We start from the raw sequence: 24445 nt of genomic DNA on the forward strand, positions 1-24445 counted from the left end.
ATAAATTTTATTGAACCAATAGACTTGAACTCTCCAACACAAATCGAACCATGTTCTGCTGATTTAGTCTTCGTTTGCTTCCCTCTTACAAATTTTGATTGCTTTTGATATCTAATATGATTCCTAACACCTCAACAAACCAAATAAAATGCAACAATTACTACTTGAAACTTAGAAGCAATTAATTACATATACATGTGTTACTCTTTAAACAAAAATAAAACACATCATGCCATTGCAACCTAATAATATTCATCCAAACAGATGGTTCTTGTCTTCAAGCAAACCACTAAAACACCACCATAAGTGGTTCGCTTTATGTGCTTATTTTAGAGAAATCCCTATAATATTGTATCGCAAACAAACAATCATGAATAAAGCCATATATGAGTATAAGAGGATTAGCAAACCCACAGATTAACTACTGAAAACATACCCAGCCCATACAAACCTCTCCATTTGCCACCTTAAGTTGAAATTGAGCATTCTAAATTTAAAAAAAAAAAACGTGCATTGAAAATGAACGACTTGTAGAATGGTGAGTACCTCGATGGAAGGCATGGATATATTTTCCACTTGGACATATACAAAGACTTACAAAGAGTACCTACTACCAACTATCACTTATCTCTTTGAAACTCCATTTTTGAAACTCCAAAATCAAGAAAAAACAAAATCCGAAAATATCATAATCCCATATCGGGAAAGCAAATTATCAACATGGTCCTATACATATGTAACAAAGGCTATATAAAATAAATTTAATGTACATTAGAAAAATACAATGTTTTTTTTGGAAAGGCAAATTTCATCAATTAACACCATCTCTATACATATGTAACAATGTTTTTTTTGGAAAAATACAATGTTAGTCAAACCTTTTCATCAATTAACACTATCTCTATAGTACTAGGTTTTAAGTCAAAGACAAAATCATATAGAAGCATTTTTAAGAAAAAAAAAACCTTAAAATTTATTATTCTGAATTGTACCTCCATAACAATCCGTAGAATCCAACAGAGGGTGGCAGCGAATCATGACCGTACCTACATAACAATGTTAATCCCCTGCATCATATATAAATTATCTTCATGATCGTCCCTACATAAGGATTAGGCCATTCGGAACGAGGCGTTTTATCCCCAAGGTAAGCCCAAAAAGCGACGAGAACGCTTGGGGAACGCCGTAGACATCGCCCCACAAGGCGTTCCACCCCAAACATCTATTTACTCATTCGAATGTGGACGCCCAGAAAAGGTTGACCAACACCGCCTAACGTTCCTGAGGCACGCCCCAAAAGCGACGAGAACGCCCGGGGAACACCATAAACATCGCCCCATAGGGGGTTCCACCCCAAAAATCTATTTACTCATTCAAATTTCGACACCCAGAAAAGGTTGGCCAACACAGCAACACCCCCTAACGTCTATCCCCCCCCCCCCCCCCCCACCCACCCCAAACGACTCATTTTCTTTCTTTTTTTTTTTTTTTAAATCTTTTCCAATTTTTACAAAAACCACCCCTCTTTCTCCACATTTCATTTAATCTTCTTCTCCTACACTCATTTTCTCCATATTTTCTCCAACATAACTGAAAATCACCATCTTTTTTCACCTTCTTCTTTCTAAAATGAATCCAAACAACTTCAACCCAAATTATCGATTAATAATTAAACCCAACTAAACTACACCAACCGGATATGAATAACCCAAACCTTCACCAAAATCCTCATTTTATTACTTTGTTCGCCGGTAAAATACAAATGCCATCCTCTCTTATGCCAGGATACCTTCTAACATCTCCTATGTTGGGATTTAAACCGTGGGCGTACAACACGAAAAATGCGTTTGGTACATTTTTGGTAACATATATATATATATATATATATATATATATATATATATATATATATACATTATTATACTTATAAAAGTTTTATTATGTATTTTGATAGATAGCCCAGCAACAAATTCACTGGACGTCGAAGTGATTCTTGAAACTCAACCCCAAGAAAGTCAACCTTAACAAACACAATCTCAACTTGTTGATGTCGGTACATCATCTGGGAGGAAAGGAAAGCGGCAACATAGAAAGAAAATTTTTCAAAGGAGAAAACGTGTTGGAAAAGGATTTAGTATATATTTTTGGCCATTTACATAAATATACTAAGTTTTTGTATATTTTTTGTAGGGAATTTTAAGAAGGATAAAATGTATTGGAAAATGATTAGGCAAACTTTTCACACCATGATGGGTAAAGAGTCATACTGCGACCAAGATTCAGTTAGTGGGAAGTTTCGGAAAATGAAATCAACTATTCAAGGATTCCACCAAGTTTACACTTGTTTGAGCCATCGAAGTGGAGAAAACGACACGGATTTCCAAGTGTGTGCATTGCAAGAGCATGGTACATTTAGTTTTCTTAGGGAGTTGGAATTGGCAGGGCATGGCTCGATGTTCCATGTCTAGCCGTGGTGAGCCAACCTCAAAAAGGTCAAAGACTACATCGGGTCTAGGGGATGCACAGAGTATGGGGTCGGATGTGAGAGTTCACATTGACCTCAACAAGACGGAGAGAAGAAAATAATGTAATGTAATGGAGTTAGTTGAAAGTTATAATTAATGAAAGAAGAAAATAAGAAGGGGGTAGGTGTAAATAAAAATAATTAAACAAAATAAGAAAAATGTGGAGTTCCAAGGAGAACCCCCATGGGGAGGAGAACTCCACATGTCAAGTATCTAGCAAAAAGAGGGGTTCCAAGAACCTCTCACTCCCCATGGCCTTAAGGATTTTTAATCTCCTGAAACAAAGTTGTCATGGTGGAGCGGTGGTTGTGGCGTTAAGTATGTGGTTGAGAAGTGGTGGCGACAGGTGGGCCGGAAGACCGTTGGAGACAATGTAAATGAAGCTTTTTTTTTACAATGAATATTATTAACAACGATATTACATATTATTACCAGGTGGTGGTGCCAACAAATCGAATAATGGAGAGGGGAGGTCTGATCGGTGTGACTGTGTGGTGGTGGTGATTGGCGGTGACGATGGTGGCAGTCGTGATGGCGGCGGTCGTGATTGGCAGTGGTGATGGTTGTCGGCGTAAGAGGTAGAGATGGGGAGGGTTTTTGAAAGGGGCACATGTTTGTTTTTTGAAAGAGGGTAAAATAACCGGGTAGTTTTGGTAAATAGTATGATGATGGTAAACTACAAAAGACAAGGATATATTAGGTAGTTAAAACTATCTTTTAAGATTTAAAAAAAAGTTTGTTTCTTTATAAGATACACGTACTAGATTAAACCCAGATGTTGTCTGGACCGGACCGAAGTCGTAAATAAAAAATATATTGTTACGGTATTATTCATTGTTTATAATATTATAAAGGGTTAAGTGTCACGGAATGTATCCAACTATGACCAAATATTTATAGTGGGAACCAACTATAAATCAGATTGGATATTGTGTGTTAAGAACTTAGTAAAAATGTTCAAATCATGAACCGGCCAATCAAAGACTTACATGTGAGGGGTTATATGGGTTGCCACGTATGTCATATTACATGATTTGAACAATTTATCAAGTTGTGGACATACAATATTCAATATAATAGTTGGTTCCCACTATAGACATTTGGTCATAGTAGGATACATTTCGCGGCACTTAACCCTATTATAAGAACCATCAAATTATAAGTGATACAAATAATAAGATTATGACTTTTATGAGTATAAGATATATATATATATATATATATATATATATATATATCCAATATGTTAAAGCATGATTAATTAAACGTAATATAAAGTTATAAAAAAAAATTATATGAGAGTAGTAATAATAATAGTAATAAGAAGAAGAAAATTAAAATTAAAATAATATAATATAAAATTATAATAGTAATAGTAATAATAATAACAATAATACTTATTATTATTAGAGAAGTAGGATATGATGACTTCCTACTTTACTTAACCCCATATGTCCGTATCTTTATTATTTTTTTTATAAATTAATTATAATTAAGATTAATTATTAAAAATAATATAAATAACATAGATAAACACATGGTAACTTAAAATAAGAAATTAATGAAAAAATGACAATTATATCATGACATGTTCTTACAAATCTCAACTAAGCAAAAACATATCTTTTTTTAATTTTATAGAGAGATGCATCTTACAAAATAGAACTTCTTTTGCATTTGATATGAACATATTGCACTTGTGATTCACACAAAGATACTCCTGCCGCAAAAAGGAAAGCTGATCCTCATGCAATGAAAGTATACTTATTTATAAAATAAATAAATAAATTGACATAGTAGGTTTGCATAAAAAAAGAAAAACGAAGTTTCATCTATTATTTGAATAGTTACCGCGAAAATTTTAATTATAGGTAAATAAGGTTTAGGTTTAGTCATTTTCACTAACAACTGTAATCTCCGTCAAAAACCTCATGTGTCACGATATGGGTAAATGTCCCCAAAAAATATAACAATTCATACATAATAATGTAAACTGCTTATTATACAGTATTGGTATATATCTATAAAGAATATATGGTACTAATACCTACCATTTATATATGGGAAATGATTCTGTATCATAAATTTTTATTAGCCTATTATTTATTTATACAACAAGGTAGGTTAACGAAGAAAAGGGAAGCGAATATGGGCTAATACATAAGTTGAAAAATTTTCAAATATTAATTTTTAGTTCATTAAAAACATGAGAGTTCACTGATTCATTTAAAATATTAAAAAGTTAACCTGTGAAACATTTTTCATCAAATTAAATATAAAAAACCTTATGCTCATTTTCCTTTTAAAAAAAATGGTCCTGATGTCATTTATTTTTATATCTATATATCAGAATTTGAACGATTATATAGCTTCTAAAAACTCAAACTTATTTTATAATATTGTCATATAGGATTGTAACCTAGCTATGTGCCATTCTTATACTTTTTTACAATTTTGTTATTATCTCATATTTTCATACAAGAATAAAAATAAAGAAAAATATAATTAAATCAAATAAGATATAATTACATTCCTATTTTATAGTTTAATGTTAAAAGTGATTAATCATATTCTTTGAGAGTTTATGAACGATATTATTTTTGTTTTATGTAAGTTGTTTTTGTTGGATATTACATGTAAATTATCTTGATTTATAGATGATGTCTATGAGAAGACAGACCTTAATCTTAGCCTAGAAACGGGCATGTCGTTTTGACATGTTTATATATTTTCCGTTACAATATTGTTTTGTACTCATTTTAGGTTTGCCTATGGCATGAAGTGGCCGAAGAACCTAGGAGATTATACTATGGGTTGCTGTCTTTGTTTGTAAGTGTATAGAATTTAAGTTGGACTTTAGCTATATTTCTTTTCTTTTTTTACCATAGTAAGGTATCGAGTAACTAATTACCGTTTTTACTCTCCTGGCCATAATTAGGATGACATATGGACTCTTTCACTATTTTTCAATATGAATTCATTTTGTTCCTCCTATTGATGTCTACTTCATTTGATTGAAACTATAAAGAAAAATGAAAGATGTCTCTGATCTTGATTTATTAACATCTAAACATCTTGATTCAAATAGTTTGGTGTAAATTGTTATTAGGATAACATCTAAACATCTAAACATCTTGATTCAAATAGTTTGGTGTAAATCTATAATTAGGATAACATCTTGATTTATTAACATCCCATGACAAATAGTTTGGTGTAAATTATTATTTGAAGATGTGTTGTAAGTTTAGATTGAATGGGTTCTTTAAAGTATTAAGTTTTAGTGCAAATGGTCTCTTAAAATGTAATATCCATTCCGTTTTAGCTGATATCTTTGTTTATGGACTTGATTCAATAATTACCGATATGCATTTTATATTTTTGTATTTGACATCGTTTTTGTGCTGTCAACGATACTACAAAATAAACCAAAATTTTAACAGTTATTAATGCCTACGTAAAAAACTGTAAGATAACATTTCAATCAACATCTATAATTAACTAACTGCGCATTACGCTGGTAAAATACCAAGTATTGGTATATAGTATACACTCTTTTATTTAATGGCCTTTTACTTGAAATGAAATATGAAATGCATATTAGGTCTTGGAAATCAATATACTTATCTCGTGACAATTCACCTACTTCCTACATATACATTGCATGTTGTATTTTTGAAAATAAAAAGTTTAATAGTGTTATCTACTATCTTTCACCCTACTATATGTATTCTATATGCTTGCTACTATACTACATATATAACTAACAAATGAAATAAAAAAACAACGAGGCGATCGGAGTGAAAGCAAGCTATTCATATGATCATTACAAAATCGATTTGGTGTCTTTGAAGGAATAGAAATGTTGTAATTTTGAACGCAAAGAAAGGGTCGGAGAGTATAATTGTTATATTGTTTTCTATTTGATGAATGGGTGGTTGTATTATGTAGTTTTTGGAGACTATTATTTTGTTGGTTCACTATATACTATTTGTTTTTTTGTTAACGTTAAAGAAGAAGGAACATATAAAAATAACAAAATGGAGCATCCATAAATGTCGTGATTAATTTTGTGGCAAAAGAATAGGATTCGCTCATATGGCGACGGCTATTTTTTGTGGCTAATTTCATGGCCAAAACCTTTGGCCGCGACATTTATAAAATTTGGCCATGACTTTTGTCGTGACCAAATCCCTTTTTCTTGTGGTGACCGTACGTATCGAAGCAGCCACCATCACACCGAGCACCACAATCACTAGCAACTACGGATAAACTTCATCTCCATCACCGCAAGTCACCATCACACTAAGCACCACCATTGTTTGTTGTTGCATTCTATACATAAGTCAGTCGAAATTTATTTGTTTTTTCACTTATTTTATGTGAGTTTCATACCTTTTCCTTTCCTCCATTGTTTTGGTTTCGATTGAATGTAGAAGAATCAAGCCTCAAGAAATTGTTTTAACTGCTTTGACCGGTTTAATCCAGTTTGTAACTGGTTCGTCCAATCTGATTCACCTGTTTTGTCCGGTTTGATTAGGTCCACTTCCATTGAAATGACCGGTAGTTATTTAACCAGATTTCTTCAAGAATCTGGTTGAAACGCGGTTTGACCGATCGATTCAAAATTTAACACAACGCCACTTGTTGATCAAAGAGTACTATTTTAGTTTATTGGTTAAGATGCTTCCTTTAAAATAACAAGTAGACTAGACATCTCCGATCTCTCTCCTAAACACGACACACTACCTCTTACTAAAAGGCATCTCTCTCTCTTTCTCTCTCTCTCTCTCTAATCAAACGACTACTCGAGATTGAGCGCAACTATTCCAAACGGGACTGTATACACCACCTTAGTGAACCTCCGTTGGAAAATCACTGTCATTATAGTATCCGCATACACAGCTATATTTCCTCTTCTCCTGCAACATCACCAAGGCGACACTACTATCATTTTTCTCTTTCAAGATCCGGTGAAAGTGTAATGCTTTTGACTATTTTGTTCTTTTTCTTCAAGTTCAAGGGTTTCTTGCTAGAAACGATAGTGTGTCGCTATGGTGGCCTCTGAGGGTGGTGGTGTGTGGATGTGGCCAGAAGTGGTGGCTAGACTGTAGGTTGGTGGTGCTGCAATATTCGGAAATGGTTGCTACTTTCAAAAGCAATCTTTTTTTTTAATATTTCTAGTGAACGTTAGATTTGTAGTATCCGGTTCAACCAGTTAGACAACTAAAACTGGCAGTTTTTTTTATCAATGATCTGGTGTTTGTTGAATTGGTTGAGCTAGAACCCAGTTAAACCGGTTTCTCGGATGTTGCTTTATAAACAACTTGTTCCATACTTCAATAGCCCTTTTTTGGTTACACTAAACTTTAGTCAGCTAAAATTACATCCAATCTGAGAATCAAACATGTTACCGCTTACTAGTTACACTAAAAGTTATTTTACAATTAATATGAACATTTATAACTTTACACAACAAAAGAAAAGCAATAGAAACAATACTAGCCCAACTTCTTCAGAAACCCAGATCGTGAATAAAAGTTTCCTAGGATTAGTTTTCTGTTGAGGTTTCTCAAGGACTTTGATTAGTATTGATTCTACTCCTTTTTTTTTGTGTAAAGTTATAAAAGTTCATATTGTAAAATAATTATTTTTTCAAAGTAAAGTGTACTTAGTAAGCAATATTTTTGATTCTCGGATTGGATTTTAGTAGACTAAAGTAGAGTGCAACCACAAAAAGGCTATTGCAGTATGGGAACCAGTGGTTTATAAAGCAACGTTTGAAAAAACCGGTTTAATTGGGTTCTGAATCGAGCAGTTCAACAAACCCCAGTTTTGTAAGTGATCATTGATGGAAAAAAAAAACAAACTTGGCGGTTTTCGGAATCTAACCGGGTGAACTGGATACAATAAATCTAACGTTCACTAGAAATATATATATATATAATTGTTTTTGAAGATAGCGACTGTTTCCGGCCAATGTAGCACCACCAACCTACCACCTAGCCACCAGTTCTAGGCACAGCCACAAACCACCACCCTTAAACGCCACCACAGCGACACACTATCCTTCCAAGCAAGAAACGCAAAATCCGAAAATCAACTATGCTAGTGCTTACTAGTTACACTTTACCCTTTGAAAAAAAATTATTTTACAATATGAATGTAGAGTAGATTATTAGCAGGTGGTTTTCGAGAGTCCCGGATTTCATCTCAAACATGCGTATTCGAACTCTGCATAGTATCCAATTGGATGTTAATGTGATGTTTCGAATGCTAACTACTGACTCGTTATAAAAAAAAAAAGAGCTTTCTAGCTTTTTCTTTTCCGACTTCCTATTTGAACTAACACGTCAATTGTTTGCCTTTAGGGTTTTAATTAATAGATACTTATGAGAGCAAAGAGTAATACTACACTACAGGTGAAAAAGGTGAAAAAGATGGGTAAGCTTCGCCTGGTATACATTCTTCCAAACGTTGTAAGCTTTCTTTTAAATACAAGAGAAAATTATATTTTTGGTTTTTTAAGTTGGCAGGATTTTCAGTTATTGCCCTTAAGTGAATTAATTACAGAAAAAACCCTAAAGTTGGTCAAATTTTTTACTTTTCACTCTGTGACTAACAACCGTCTATTAGCTCCGTTAAGTGAGAGGCAGATTCGTCAATTCACCATGATCCCTTCTTTTTAATTTTTCGATGTAACAAGAGATTTTAATTTTTCCAGTTGCAGGTTTAAAAGATGATGCACAAAAGTTAATTTCTATAGCCACCACCATAAATGAGAGCTCAGGAGATGGAAAGTTGGATGATCTTTATCCAAAACTTTTGCTAGATTTTACTTATGGGCCATGATCGATCTGTGCTTAATCCCATGGCTGCCATGTTTGATGCAACTTGCTGGGAAGGTTGTCAAGACATGCGTATACTTAAGCGATTAAGAACTAGATATTCTTATATCCTCCTCTCTCAAACCAAACAGATTGAACGGGCTATAGGTTGCATTAGTAAGATCCCTTTCGCCATTTGTTTTCCTGTCCATTTTCAGTCACATTTATCAATATATGCATAGGGTGCTTTTAAAGAATCTCTCATCCCACAGTTCTTTAATAGTGTCAGAGTAATTAAACCTCAACACTAGTGTTTGCTTGTGTCAATCGTACCAACTCATTTGGTATTTGAAATATTTTATGGCGTCATCTAATCGTGAGTAATGATCCATTAATAAAGGATAATGATAAATATGCCTAATAATATGCCTAAAAGTATGCCTAATACATTTAAATTTTGACACATGGATTCCACATATTCTCTTTCATGATCTTTACCATTAGATTTGTCATGTGTCAATCCCTCCTTATTAGGCATACTTTTAGGCCCATATTTTAGGCACATTAATCATTTTCCATTAATAAATTCTCTCCATAGAGCAAAGCCAGAGCTGGTAAATACAAAATGTTACTAATCTGGTTGGAAACAATATCCATAATCCATGAGATGACCAAGTCATTAGAGCATAGCGTATGGGGGTTCAACCCTGGCCCCGAATCCTACATGTCAATCCGGCACAGGCTAACTCACCACCCTCCTCCTTCTCGGCGCCGACCCTTGGTCGGGGGTTCTTTGTCTGAATGCCGATTTTCGGCGTTACTTTTTCTTTGCTCTTTTTTGTTTTTTTTTTTTTGTTTTTTATTAGTTTTTGTATATATGTATAATGGTTTAGTATCTAGGGGTGTAAGTAACTTTTACATTTTTTCTATGGTATGAATGTAACTTTCATTTGGTTCATTGTATGTAACTAACTCACTAAATTGAACGATTAATGTAAAAGTGTATACATGGTGCACCATATGAGTTGTCACGTAAAAGTTTTTGATTGGTCAACGTAAAAATTTTACATTAATCGTTCAAATTTAGTGGGTTAGTTACATACGATAAACCAAATGAAAGTTACATTCACACAATAAAAAAAATGTAAAAGTTACTTGCGCTTCTAGATACTTAATTAACCCTACGTATAATTATCACATACATATATATTATAACTCACCAAAGATAATTCAAGTGTTCAACAACATCGAAGGGCCAGTGGTTTCCATTGCAACTTTGATAGTGATGATGATGATGAGAGGGGATATGAGAAATAAGAAAGAAAATATTCAGATGCTAGTGTTCAACACCAAAGATAACTTTTTCTTTGCTCTTGATTGCTCTGTATATCACTATATATGTATTCAGTGTTGTAAAACTCGGCCGACTCGGCAGGGAACTCGGGATCGGAATCGGAATTGGGAATTAAACGGGTTGAGTTGGCTGGAATCGGGTCAAAACTCGGTCAACGACTTGGTCGCTTGTAAAACTCGGTCAAACTCGCCTGGATCGATCAAAAATCGGGTGGATCGGTCAAGAATCGGCCGGATCGGGTCAAAACTCAGGTCAACTTTGGTCAAAGGTTTGTTTTTTTTTTTTTTAAGAAAATGCTAAATTGGTTTAAGTTTACGATTCTAATGAATGAATCTTGAACTTTGAAGAATTATATTAAAGTTTTTAAATAATTATGTTTTAAGTTTGAAGTTTATTCCATATAATTTTAAAAAAATATAAATTTTCTATACAAAAACCTGATCCGAGTTCTCCCCGATTCCGATCCGAGTTTTTAAAAACTCGTGACTCTCCCACTCGCCGATCCGATCCCAAGTCACGAGTTTCCCAACCTTGTATATATCTATACTCATCTCAATATATTATAGATATATAGCCATAGATAGAGTCATAGAGATAAGGATGGGAACAGTGAAAGTAAAAGAAAATTGTTATGCTTTTAGGCATACAAAAAGTAAAAAAAAATATAGTAACCACAATTATTGAAATATACGATGTTGCATTTTATTTTGATATTTAGTAAATGCATCACATTTTAAAAAAGATAAACATAAAATTGTATGAATACAGCCTTATAAAATAGAGGTATTAGTTATGTAAAAGGTGGTTTAAAAGAATAATTTTTAAAAATAATTTAGGTAATATATATATATAAGTAAATAGAAATGTTAAAAGGTAGTGTTCTGCGTCCTGGATGGTTCTGCATCCATAACGCTTAAAAATGATGAAATAATAAAAACTGATGTGGCGCTGACATGTCGTTCTTAATGGTTCTGTAAAGATACACGATACACCATACCTGTTGCTCTTAGCCCTTTCCCTTAGAACTCTAAGAAGTAAAGCAGTATCAGGTTCTAGGAAATCACCAGTCGCTAATATATATATATATATTCTGAGAACCCATTTTTTTGTAAGAACTTTAAGAACTTTTAGATTATGTATTGGATCACATGTTTTTTTTTGTTCATTCACATGTGGAACCTTATAAAAATATATGTTCTAGAAGAAAGTTTTTTTCAAAACCTTATAAATACCCATTTGTTGACATGTGAACAAAAAAGTGAACAAATTCATTCACAAGTTCACAAAAGGCTATTTTGAAGGTTTTTTAAAAAAATTTCTTCTACAACATACTTTTTTATATCGTTTCGCGTGCGAATGAACAAAAAAACATGTGATCCAATGCATAATTTGAGAGTTCTCATTGTTCTTACAAAAATAATGGTTCTCATTATAAGGAAAGTCTATATATATATATAGGCGAAGGTTAACGTGAGAACCACAAATATGGAGAGAACAGTGAGAACCACTAGTTTCTCTCCCTCTTTCTTCATTTTTGTGTGGTGTTTACTTTTTTTATTTTTATTTTTCACTTTTTGAAAAAAAATTTGTTTCCTATTTTCTTTTAACAAACCCATTCCAAAAAAAAAAAAAAAAAAAATTTTGTAAAAAATCATATAGGTTACGTGTTAAGAAAACGTATAGATACGGTACGGGTGTTTCCCTATATCCATTCTAAAGAGGTTGTCACCGGACACATATGGGAATGGTATAGATTTGATGGACAGCGATCCAAGAGAAGGTGACGGTTGTTACGGTACGGGCTTTGCTCTTAATGCTAAGGGCAAAACCCTTAGAGATGATTTCCCAATGGTTCTCACCATATATGTGGTTCGCACTTGATCCCTTCACTATATATATATATATATATATATATATATATATATATATATATATATATATATATTAACCTAGGCCAATAGTTTACTCACTTTGGACCTAGTAACCTAAAGGAACACTTGCGTATTGCCACAACAGTGTGGTGGAGGCGAGTGGTGATGGCGACTAGTAGTAGTGGTGGCGATAGTCGGTAGCGGTGACAGCGTCCAGTGGTGTAAGTAATAGATGTAAAGATAACTAGATTATAACCCCGCGTAATACGCGAGAAATATATATATATATATAATTAATGACATGTTAAACAAGGTAAAAGTTGAACCACTAAAAAAGCGTAAAGTTAGATTGATGGTTGTTGAGATTCCGGTTTAACGGTGACCGACCGGTTGGAAAATGGATACATCATCTATTAAAGGTCTCGCTAAATAATGTAATCTGTTTAATTAGATGACTTTCATATATCCTAATATGTTTGTATTGTCATTGTATTTGAGCTTTAACGTTTTGCTTGAATAATTTAGTTATTTACAAAATTTACTAACCAATTTAATCATCAATCTTTGCACCATCAAATGTTGTGCTAATCTAACTTAAAGTTATGCATAATATCTTTACTATTTTCGTACAACTATTTTTTGATACATAATTGTGATAGTATATTATAGATATGGTTTTTTTTTCCGGTTTTTCGTTAACTCAAAAATCGTTGAGTAATTATTGAAAAGTTATGTTAATATGTGTATCATACCGAATAAAATGAAAATTTTATTAAAAAAAAAAGTCAAAAATTGATTTTAACGATGCAAAAATGATATAAAATTAAAAATATATTAGTTTCCATAAATATATCATTAAATAACATTAATAAATTATGTCTACAAATTTATATAAGGAAATAATAATTATTTAATTTATTAAATTAAAATTAAATCTAAAAAAGTTAAAAATATATATATGATATCATCGTTTTGATCTAATGACTATAATTAAAAGTTGAACTTTATATAAGGGTCCAAACTTTTCTGTTTTAAAATTAAGGTTTCTCTTTTATATATATTTATTTTATATATATTTAGAGATCATGTAAATAAATTACTGTAGCAATTTTAGAAAGATTAATAACTCTTGATGTAAATTAATTCGCTAAAGATAGAATGTTAGAGGTTTAATTTAGTATTAGGACTTGAAACAAAGGTATTGGTGAATGCAATTTGGTAAAGGAAAGGTTCTTGGAGACTACATTGATTTCTTATAAGAGTGCATCAATGACTTAATGGGGAGGTAAGGTGGTGAACTCGACTTCTCATGGGTAATACACAATGGGGAGCGTTCATTTCCTTGAAGAAAAGCTTTGGTAAGGCTACTTAACACCAAAATGTTCAAATATGTAATTGATCAAACAATCCAAAATGCAATGATGTTCAAACAAGAAAAAAGTGATGGTAAGGGCATTTTACTGTGGTGGACTGCCCCAAAAAAACTAATTTTGAAAGATATAAACAATCAATGTATTTTGCAAGGTCTTAACGTATTTTTTTTTTTTAACATCAAGGTGAGTTTTATTAATGCCCGAATACTAGCAAGAGACTAGCAAATCAAACAAGGAGTACAAAGCCAGAAACATAATTAAAAAATACAGGGCTTGTTACACCAATCATCCCAGTTACACCCCACATTATTAGCCCTATTCAAGATCCATAGGTATGCCATGGATCGAATTTCTTCAAAGATGAGCTTTGGGGTTGCAAAAATTTTGTCGTGTACCGTTTCATTCCTAGCTCTTCATAAGCTCCAAATAACGATACGAATTATGGCACCAATCATTTTTCTCCATCTTTTGTCTCCAGGAAGCGTGTGATGTAGATTATGTAGGTCACTAATGTTAAAAGCAAATATCTATATCTATACTTCCTTATAAAGAGCATTGAATTTCTTAAATTCAGCATTTTTTTTCTTCCCAAAATACCCCTACTTAAACATAATACCCTTATATACCATCCTTTCCCTCATTCTCTCTAATCATTACACACTCTCATCGACTTTCTATCACCCTCTTCCGCCGCTGCTCTCCTTCTCCACCGCCTACCTCGCTCTCCACCACCGCCTCCCTTTTATATTGTCGTCACTTTCTAGCCGCTACAACGCGCGAGCACTATGCCCGTGGGTCTTAATTTACACCAAGATTCAAATAAAGTCTATACCTCCATAACAACAGGGTAAGTGGTGATCACATGGTCGATTGATTCCTCAAGAATTTTACTTATTGTATGTTTTACTTAAATCAAACTAATTACACATACAATAAGATATTGCCAAGTACATCAATTGTTTTACTTCTTTCAAAATGTTTTATGAACAATACCAACTTTTCCATGTTTGAACATCATTAACAATTTGGTTGCTATAAACGTGTCTGTCTTTAGGAGGCTTAAGACTGTTTGATCCATCTGACGATCTGATGTAAATACCCTTATATCAAAGGCTTCTCCATGGAAATGTTGTCAGGTATTGCACGTCAAAAGCCGAGATCACCACAACTCGCATCGAATCATTTAAGAATTACGTAGGAAATCAATGTGAGTGGCGGGGATCCAAGAACCTTTCATTACCAAATTGCAATCACCTATACCCTTTTTCTAGGTCCTAACTTATCAATTGCTACTTAAAAAAAATTCTACACCCCGATCAAAGTTAGGTAGAAAATTCTGATCTAAATTCTGCTTTTTTAAATTTTGTATGTTTTATATGATTTGTCCATCAATATTGTATTAGTTGTGAATATAAATATCCTTTGCTTTCAGATTCAATACATTGGATCTGCCAATGTATTGTATACAACGAATTAAGATGTCAAAGGTAAAACTGATGTATTTTAATAACTCAAGTTAATGTTTTCATGTATTAATGCAACATTTTTGACTTTGATAAAATTCCATATAAGATGTCAAAGGTATTAATGTTTGCTTCGTTGTTTTGCAGTTCCTTAAGGCTGCAATACATTAGGTATAAAGTTTTGATCCCCTGCAAAACTTTCATTGAATTATCTTTTTTCTTTAGGGCAATCGTTCGGAAAAAACCCAATATACTACTTTTAAAAAAATGCATAGTACTAAAATTACTAATATATTTAAAAGGTTGGAAATATTAGCATTTCCTTCTATGGATTTTAATATAAAAGATAATAATGTACTTGTGCTTACTAGACCAGCTTCAAAAACCATATGGTCTCAGCGAATCTGAAGAGCAAAAGATATTTATATCCGACCGGATTAACACCTTCCTTTTCATTGAGATTTTATTAAAAGGAGGTTGCCTGAATTTCCGATCGTTATTACAACATATAAAATAAAAAACAAATGAGATAATAATAAAAGAAAATTAGGGGCTCAGAGAGGTGCTTAATGTGCTCAAGGAACAGTTTAATGTTCTCATACAAGAGGTGTCAGAAATATAAAAGCATTCATCATCATTGCCCCAATTTTCATTATCAATTTTTCCTAGTGTGTATGATTTAGGTGATATTCAATCTCATTGTTTATTTCCCTTCAAAAGTATAAACCCAAAGAAAAATAATCCAATAAGTTTAAACATCAATTAATCACACCCTACATTCGAATATAAATATAATCAAAATCAATAGGATGAAACAAGAAAACCTGATAAAGATGAACTCATGAAAGGATTCATATATTATTAGTATATATTTTGTTTGATGGATGGAAATTGTTGTTATATAGGAGAGCGAGAAGGGAGGCCATCGATGACAAAATCTCTAGGGTTTGATTACAACGTGATTCAAAGGGTTTGTTTTTGTGTTATGCAAGATGCGGGTTTGAAATGGGCTTTCTCTTGAGGCCCTATAGTGATCCGTTCGAAATGGCATAGACGCATAGTTACCTTTTTTACACCTTTTAAGCCTGTATCATGATTTTAATGAGGAATTTAACGAATATATTTTTGAGAGATTGAAATCTTTGAATACTTTGTAATATTCAACTTGAATAATAATGCTAATAACTAGCTAATCAACCCGGATTCAACCCGGGTTAATCTATAAACGATTTGCAAATAAATCGAATAATATCCGGGTAGTTTTAAAATATTTTGTCATATTAAAATGTATAATAATAGCGTTAAATAAGTTGAAAAGTTGTGACAATTTATGTAAAAACCGAAAGTAAACGTAAACAAAAGTTGTGTAGTTGTGGACACACGTATACGGTTTTAAAAGCAAAAAAAAATAAAACCGTTATCCGGAAAGACATCATAGTTGTCGGCTTATCATAACAAAAAACTAAGGTGATTAAATCTTACATAAAAATGTGGGCATTTAATAAAAAATTATATTAATGATATATAATTAGAAAAGGAAATATATTTTAAAACAAATAAAATATAATGATGTCATAATTAAATTCAAATGATGTGTGGGAGTACCACATAAGAGCTTTTTAAAAAATTTAATGCCATCCCAATTTTACTTTATTGATATAATTGATGATTTTATGTGTTTGTAATCGTTATGTTTGTATTCAGTCATGAAAAGACCCATTCTTTTGAATGAACACAAAATTTTGGTCATTTATCTGTCTCTGAACGATACTTTAACTTAAATAAACGATTAGGAACAAGCCAATTTTTCCGATTAACAAATATGTGCACAATTTTATCTTTATTTCATATCATTTATGAACCCTGCATCAAATTAAACAAACAAACATGAAATAAGAATGGATGCACTTTTGGAAGGAAAAAAAAAAAGTTAACAGAGAAATGTTTGAATTTTTTTTTTGAAATGTTTTATATAGATATTGGGATAAAACCAAAATTGATAGTTTATGTATTATATAGTTCTCAGATGTTTTTATATAGATAAATAACTATCATTTTTATTTCATTATGCCAACCTCTTCCCTATGTTTATGAAACCCCATATTCCCTGAGTTTTACCAAACTATTTACCATTAAACAAATACAGTTTTTTTTATATGTTTCCTTCGTTCCCATACCCTATGGCTCTATACTCTATACCAAAACATGTGCTAAAAGTCTAAAACTCATTTTATCTTTGACTGGTTTTACTTTAGCTGCGAGGCTAGCCCATTATGAGCCCAATATTAATCAGTGTAATTCGCTTGTTCCAGTTATTTTTAGCCCAATTCTAAAATTTCGAATTTTTTGTTGGTGTGTAGATCAGTAGATCTGATGCACGTGGGAGAGAAAGAAGTCAAAGAGGATCAATTAGGGAAGTTTGACGAACTGTCTCTTTCTGTCCACCTGCCCGATATATTCCTTCCAAAAATGAAATCAAAATTATTCAAGTATTTATATGCCTGTTAGGAATTTCCCATTGATAACTACTAAACGGTACCCGCACGATACAGCAGTGATGATGGTAGCGACGAGCCGACAAAGATGTGACGACGGTGGCAATGATGGTGGCGATGTGTGGTGGTGGTGAATATAAATTAAGAGTGTTATAGGTAAATAGGTGAAAATATTTAAATTAATATATCAAGAAGAGAGGTAATATAATCATTTTAAAATCTTAATTACTTGAAGGGAAAGAGACACTTTATTTTATATAATAGTATAGATATAGATGGAAGAGACAATTAGGAATTTTATGTATTGATCAATTAATTTTAAAATAATTGTCTTTTATCAATATTATTAAGATTTTTGGCAAGCAATAACTATATATTTCTCTTCCTTGAAAGGTAATAACCCCAAAATTTCTAGCACAATTTTAAACATACCATGAGGGTGAGGCTTAAGTACGCTCTTTATAATTTAGTGTAACATAATTATCTTTATCTATCTATAATATAACTAAAAAAAGGGGTTGAGTGTACACTTAGCACCCTTAATCCCCTTCCTTTAGCCTAATTCCCTCTCCTTATTAATCATCTAATTTTTTAATATTTATCTAAATTAATTTACACTTTTTGGTTTTTCATCACCAATTTACACTTTAACCCAATTTAAAAATAATTGACATACACTTTTTGATTTTCCATCACCAATTTACACTTTAGCACAGTTTAAAAATAATTAATTATACTTTTTTGGTTTTTCATCACCAATTTACACTTATAAATAATTAATTTACACTTTTTGGTTTTCCAATACCAATTTACAATTTCACCCAATTTAAAAATAATTAATTTACACTTTTCAGTTTTATTGGTAATCTATAATATAACTTACGTACGACAAAAAAAAAAGTTACGATCAACTACAAAATAGTTTTTCTTTTTATATACTTTGCACATAATTAATCATTATTTTTATTTTTTAACATTAAATTGTTATGTTATTGTTATTATTATTTCTTATAATTTAGTTTGTTGTTCATTATATATTCGTTATGACTTTTTCTTCAACAACAAAATATATGACCACATTAGTTCATCTTGAAGATTTTAAGCCAACACATGTTAACCATCATTTAGGACTCAGTGTTGTGCATGTATGGACTGTTTCGGAGTGGAACAACCTGAATAAAATCAAAACGTTCGAGATAGTCTTTGTTGATGAATTGGTATGTATTTTTCAAAATATATAGTTTACACTTTTAGAATATAAGAAATTGTAAATTTCTTATTTAACTAAGGTTGAAAAAAAGGGTAAACTGGAATCAATACATATATGGAGTTAATTTTTGTATGTTTCTTCTTTAGCTTTCATATTGATTAAGTTGTGATATAGGACTTAACTAATCTAAATATAATATATTAAATTTTGTATTTGTAACCTATATTACCGCTTAGGATTTACGATTATATCTTTTTATAACCTTTTAGATATAAACTCTAAATTTGTTATGGGTAGTGTTCTGATTACTTTAATATATTGACTTTGATTATTTTGATATCGTTTTGAAAGTAGCTAATTAATGGTGTATACTTAATATTTTTGACATAGAAGAGTTGGCCATCAGCTGCTACTTTCTAGGAACAACTTAAAAGTGAACTGAAATCAATATTTATATGAAGTTAGTTTTCATATGTTTTCTATTTATCTTTTGTATTGAGTTATGATATTGGTTTTTATTTAACTAAAGATGAAAAAAAAAAGGTAAACTGAAATCAATATTTTAATTTTGATTAATATATTTTTAGATTACCCGTCCATTAGACGGGTCTGAACACTAATATTATTATATAACCTATAAGTAAATAAAAAAAATATTAAAGTAAAACAAATAAAACAATATTTTTCTTTTCACTGAAAATAATCGTGCATCATTATATTACTTGTGTTTCATAAATATTCGTGCATCAATTTTATCACAATTTAAGAGTCAAAATGTTGTCTTATTTATTTTATTTTAATATTTATTTTACGAACCTCTTATATATAATATATATGATATGAAACATTTTAAGATGCTATTACAAAGAATCAAATATGCAGAAATGTTCATTAGTTTGGGGAATCTCTAGAACCACGGGAGAAGTTCAAAATAAAAAGAAAGAAAAAGGACTGGCCATCAATTTTCACGTGGCTATGCTCGAATCTATGGCTCATGCAATATCACATAAAGGTAAACCTTTTTTTTTCTTTGATTTATGCTTTACTGTGTTACGAAATGACTCTACCTTAACACGTAATACGTTTTTTTTTATATGTTTTTGTATTTAATAAACGTGTTTAACTTTTTATGGTATCAATTTACAAATTTAAAAAACACTTTTGTTCTATGAAAGAACATCTACGATGGGCATTTCTTTCTCATTGGCAAACTATATATATTTGGCATGCTAATATTACTTTTCAGATAATTCTCTTTTACTACAATAACTCGCTGAATTTCATTAATAATATTCATGTTATTAAAAATAAAAACAAACCGATGGTTAAACGAACCAGGGTCGGTTTTCAGATGGTTCAATGTTTTGTGGAGAGGATTTATTTTGCTTTAATTTCTCCAAATTTGTTGAAATGCATACGTATCTTCTTCCATAAAACTGAAAAATTAAACACACAAATGATCAATATATATAGTACTCGATTAAAACAAATTAAATAATTTGATAGGGTCTATCAGTTATAATAGTTAGGATATATATGTTTGAATGTAATTAATCAATAAACTGTTTTGTAAAAGTTGATTTCATCATTGAAGTGACAAATACGAAAACTAGGAAAAACATGAAGAAAGTAGCCATAAATATGTTACTCTTAGTTTGCTTTGTAATCAAAACGAAAGGAAACTACAAATGGTAATATTTGTTACCATCTTAAGGAAATGGCTAGCTCAAGGTTGGAAATATGGTAATTTTGTTTTAATGAATGTTTATAAGTTTTGCGTGATGCAGGATTTGAGCAAACTCGCTTCTAAGATATGTATTTTGTGTGTTACTAAAAGCTTATGCTTAGCTAACAAAATAAGTCCACGTGATATATGGCATCAGATTGTTTATCAATCGGAACAAATTAAACATCAAAATCAAAATAACTAATAAAAAACACATAATTAAGTTTGGTAGATGGTAGTTAGATAACTAGATAGTTTTAATTATCAAAACCCACAAATTTTAATATGCTAATAATTAAGTTTGAATAATTGAAATGCTAAACTTTTGTCATTTTTAGGCAATGGAGTGTTAAGATGCATCCAAGAGTCGTAAAATTGTGAAATTGACATGAATTCATGTATTTAAATTTGTGTCTTTTTAGAAGACCGGAATAATTCACGAGTTTAGAGATCTAGCATATATTTATTAATCACGTTTGTATTAAAAAAGCCTCTTGCAAAATAAATCTTACTTTAAACATCTCAATGGGTGAGAAAGTCATATCCTCAAACTCAAACCCGAGACCTTAAAAAAAAAATTTCCGAGTTCATATAAGTGAAATTTAAGATACCCCATATCCGTGACCAACCCATGCCATCTAATAAATATATATAGATATAGAACACCAATTTGACCTTATTGAATTTTATTTTTTTTTAAAAATGATTGTTTATGTTAAATCACTATAAATCATGCACCAGTACAAAACCGTACATAATTGTTTGAGTTTGATATATAGCCTATAGCGTATAACAGAGCCGGCTCAAGCATTTTTGTGACTTTAGGCAAGAACAATTTTGAGGGCTTTATTTTAAGGTCTCTAATAACTTTTTTGGTATAGATCAATTTTGAAAGTCCGTCATCGTTTTGATCCATGCCCTTAACTTATCAAACCAATAAGTCACGCATTAGAGCACTTTAGAACATTGAGTATTTTCATAACTACAGTCAATCTATTACTACTACAAACAAACCCAATCACAAATATATAAAAGAAAAATATACACCCATATATGCATATAAACGTTTGTATGTATCGGTAATGAAAGAAAAAAAACAACAATCAAAAATCAAAAAATAAACAAAAACAAAGAATCTCAAAATGCTTAATATTTCAAAAGAGACTTACTTATAACATAACTAAAGTTATAAACATTAATAAATAATAATAAAGATAAGTAGAAACACTTGTATGTACTTAGTAGTATGTAGATAAATAATATAAATGGTTGCTAGGAGAGAGGCAAATTAAAAGTCATCGGAAATCCTGTTGTTGGTAGAGGAGTGGAGCTCTTTTATACTTGTATCATATTTTTATTTATTACTTACTACTTTTAATTTAAATAAGAAAAGCCAATTAACATTATCAACTAGTACAATTTTGGGACCTTGACTCTTCTTGGGCTCTAGGTTGTCGCCTAGCCTATCATACCTGTTGAGCCGACAATGGCGAATAATTATGGTTTACATGAATGAAAATTTGAATCTACATTTTCATTTTTATTTTATGTATTCCACTAAATTAATTTTATACCGCACGTATTTTATAAATTTCCTAGATTAAAATTGATTATATGATAGATAAATAGTTGCTTTCATTTAGAAGCACCTACAAGGACAAGGCTACAATGTGTCAATGTCTACTAATTTGACGTTCTACATAATGGACGTCTTTACTCGTTATTTTACATACGAAAGTAGTTGCTATATTGTTTGAAACAGATATAATGAATTGTCGAAAACTATATGTAGATGTCGCGTATTAATGGATAAGTTCCGTAATAATATTACATTCACGCAATATCTATACTTCTATACTATATTATAAAAAGAATAGCCCTTTTTATTTTTGGTAATGTTGAAAATACGTAATATTTTCACTTAACACTTTTAAAAATACTTTCATATACACTATCCTCTTAACACTAATGATTAAATTACACTGTCAGTCCTTTATCATTTAAAATATGTTCATTAACCTTTTACATCAATTATATACACAACTCACCGCCGCTCCACCACCAACAGTCATCCAACCATTACACCGTCACCAACACGACCACTACCGCATAGCGCGGGTACTGTGCTAGTAATTGAAATATATATGTTCTTGACTAGTACGTTGACTCCAATGTACCTAACATATATAATTTGGATTAGGGATGTGCAAATGACCCGACCCGCGAAAAACCGGCCCGACCCGCGACCCACGAATGCATGAAAATTGGAACTGTGACCCGGCCCGTGAAGGTACGGGTCGGGTTCGGGCGGGTCGCGGGCGGTTCACGGGTTTCCTTCACTTTTTTTCGGTTTTTGCCTTCACCCGGCCCAGCCCGACCCGGGTCACCCGTGACCCGCGAATGCAACAAAAGCGTGACCCGTCCCGTTGGGGCTTCGGGCGGGTCGGTTCGGACCGGTTCCAGGTCGGTTTCGGGTTGTGTACGGGTCAACGATTTATTTGCTCATCCCTAATTTGGATAATTTGGTGATTGTTTCCAACCTCTTTTCACAACCAGTTAACCACTCTCATAATATATAGTTACACTAGTCCTAATACCTGTGCATAATGCACGATATTCATAATTTATCTTATAATATTCGTTTTGTAAGTTAATAAAAATTTCATTTTATTAATTTTGCTTCCAATTTATTAGAACAAAATAAATATTTATCTTAGGTCTTTTTATAATTTGGGTAGTATTTTTCGATGAGAATGTGTTTTTTTTTGTGTTTTATGAAGAAAACATAATTGTTGGTACATGGAAAACAACTATCAAACAAATAACTAATTACTAAAACATGAAATACAAAAATAAGTTGTCTGAAATATAATAAATATTAAAAATATTAATTGTATGATCAAAACAAAGAAAGTCATCTTACTAACGATCATGTAGATATGTAAATACACTTTATTAATGGTAGACATTTGTCTTATTATTAATTAACTAGCTAATCAACTCGGGTTTAACCCGAGACGCTTAACTAAAAATTTAAAAACAAAAATATATAGAAATATGTATTTAATTTATTGTCAATACATTATAATTTGGTACGGAGATATCAACATACTTTTAAAGATGAACATTAATTAATACATAAGCCGATTAGGGTGATGAAAAATTAAAAAGTAACTATCATAAATCAATAGTAGATATGAAACTAAAGTTAAAGAGTTAGGATATTATCTTTCATATTAATTAAAAATAATTAAGGTTAAAAAAATAATATGAAAAAAAAAAAAGAAATGGCATATTGCCTAATATAAAAAATAGTTTTTTTAAATAAAAGAAAATCTATTATGACCTCATATATTTTTAAAAATAGTTTAGGAAAAAACAATGGCATGGCACATAGGTAAAAAGTTTCTAGAAACAATCTTCTTTTATTTATATTAAAGATATAATTAATTATTGATTTTCATTAATGTAATTTGAATATATTTAGTATTAAGATGCCGTTCAAAACAAACAAAATTTTACTACTAAAATATAGATAGATATTGATTCCAAGTATGCTCATGTATAATCCGTTACGAAAAATAGATAGATATACTAATAATAA

At 31.3% G+C, this 24445-nt stretch overlaps 2 non-coding genes across 2 annotated transcripts; both read right to left on the bottom strand.

Moving 5' to 3' along the window:
- Positions 1-15761: 15761 nt before the first annotated feature.
- LOC122590365 lies at positions 15762-15893 on the bottom strand. Its single transcript, XR_006322501.1, has one exon. It is a non-coding gene; the product is annotated as a small nucleolar RNA snoR77 (small nucleolar RNA).
- Positions 15894-15961: 68 nt separating this feature from the next.
- On the bottom strand, positions 15962-16052 carry LOC122590355. The gene has a single exon (XR_006322492.1). It is a non-coding gene; the product is annotated as a small nucleolar RNA snoR1 (small nucleolar RNA).
- Between the last annotated feature and the right edge of the window lie 8393 nt (positions 16053-24445).

The sequence above is a fragment of the Erigeron canadensis genome, chromosome 2 (genome assembly GCF_010389155.1).
Source record: "Erigeron canadensis isolate Cc75 chromosome 2, C_canadensis_v1, whole genome shotgun sequence".
Taxonomy (NCBI): domain Eukaryota; kingdom Viridiplantae; phylum Streptophyta; class Magnoliopsida; order Asterales; family Asteraceae; genus Erigeron; species Erigeron canadensis.